General features: G+C 37.7%; 1 protein-coding gene across 1 annotated transcript in view; it reads right to left on the reverse strand.

The window, feature by feature from the left end:
* The window catches only part of LOC106013294, a gene marked incomplete in the record, with an annotated part of 7,415 nt that extends 6,418 nt beyond the window's left edge, over positions 1–997 (reverse strand). The window contains 1 exon segment of the mRNA XM_013088596.2: positions 657–997.
* Positions 998–1,958: the final 961 nt, after the last annotated feature.

Here is a 1,958-nt window from a genome sequence, read left to right on the forward strand (position 1 = left end):
TTATTATAATATTATTTTGACTGTATTATAGAACCAAACGATGGGCACGGAAGGAAATGTTTCCTTCGCACTCAGGCATACCGAGAATGGTGCATTTCACTTCTTCTTTTATGCTCGCATGGGCAGCAACGTTTTCGTTTTGTTTTAAAAATTTTTCTTTTTCAATATAGAAAGCAAAGAGAGGATTTTATAACTCAAATCAATGCTTTGCCACCATTCCCTTATCCCTGCTACAGAACAGCTTTGAATAGTGACTTAAAAAAATACCAATTGATTGGTTACTTTAAGAGATCCAACAAAAATATTAAAGTCGTCATTTCCAAGTTTTGAAAGTGGGAAAATTCCCAAAAGAATACAAGAGAAAAAAACCCACCATCAATGTTTTATGTCCAACAGAAATTCTCTTTGAAACGTAATTGAGAGAATGTACTTTGAAAGGAAGTCCAGTTTTTAAAAAATGGCTAAGGTATTTCTCACGATACCCTCCAAATTGTTCTTCGTTTTCGAGCAAAGTCATTTGACCATCAAAATTTTAAAAGGATGAAAAGGCTGAAAAAAGCTGTCATTCGAACGAAAATTATTTTTGAAGCAATAGATTAATTAAAGAAAGATGTCTATAAACAACAAAAAGTGATTACGAAACTTTTCCAACTCACCTTCAAGTTCTTTGTCAAAGATATTTGACAATCTGTGTCCAGAGGTTTATATAAGACTTCCACACCCCTAAATGTCACGATTCCCTGATAAAAATAGCCAAAATATTTAAATAAAAGCATAACAAAGGGAAAAAAGCGTTAGTTCAAAAGATGCAAAGAATGCTAATATAAGAACATGGAAAAAAAGAAAGAAACTGCTCGGGTCAATTCGATAAAATGCTATACATGTAATAAGGACATAAAGAAATAAAAAGAAATGTATTGTGTGATAGAAACTAACGATATTTGTCCTATTTTATAACACATACCACACTATTAGGTCATATAAATATAAATGCCGAACATTAGAGGTGTTACAAGAGAGAAAGAAACACGAAAACAGAAGAAGAGATAAGAACGATAGATGTTTGACAGGAAAGAAGCACACCACACCAGAGCACCCGCCAACCACCCACGATGATTTCAAGAGAAAGGTTCTTGACAGCTTTTGCTTTTTGCTTCGCTCTTCAAACAACGCAGCATCCGTGATTTACACAGAGTCCAACTTTGAAACTATTTGAATTTATTCACCTCCCTTACCCCCCCCTCCCCCCTTTATGTCCAAGGAATATTTCCAAATATTCTGCAAACCAAAACAGGACGTTTGTATTGATGGAGGCCATGGCGTGCGACATGTATTTCAAAGCCCAGTTCCGTTGCAAGGTGTATCTCTAGGACACACTTTTCTAGGTAGGGTTCACTCCTTGTGAAATTTGCGAGAGAAAAACTAGGCACGTTTAATCCTCTAGTGATTTCCTGTAACAAAAAAAAAAAAGACCAAAAAAAAAAAGACGAACCAGCAGCATCCCGTGGGTGTTTTCCTCAGGTCTGATGGTGCCACTCTCGACATAGGGTTCACGGCCCTCACACCGGCCTCTCACGAGTAAAACTCTTTTATGACAGGTTCGAGCATTAAAAAAAATTAATTCTTGTCGTTTTGGTCGCACAAAAATGTTCTTTGTTTGCTTTGGTAAGTGTTTCATGGCGCTCACAACTGCATTAGGTCATAATATGAGCGCGTGGGACATATTAAACATTTTCAGTTTGGTAGGAACTTTGAATTTTGCCCGAAGACTACTTTTATCAATTTTAGGACCCCCCGGGGCTCTTTAACGTGCACAACTTGCACACAGGACCGTAAAGATTTTTCGCCCTTATCATAAGACCAGGGGTGTGGCTGAAAGACAACAGCAGTAAGAAGGAGAAAGCCGAGGAGTACCAGTACAAGACTGCAGAAAGAGTCAGGAGCCCAGAAGAGGGGGC

The sequence above is a fragment of the Aplysia californica genome, unplaced genomic scaffold, assembly GCF_000002075.1.
Source record: "Aplysia californica isolate F4 #8 unplaced genomic scaffold, AplCal3.0 scaffold00774, whole genome shotgun sequence".
NCBI classification, from domain to species: Eukaryota; Metazoa; Mollusca; class Gastropoda; order Aplysiida; family Aplysiidae; genus Aplysia; species Aplysia californica.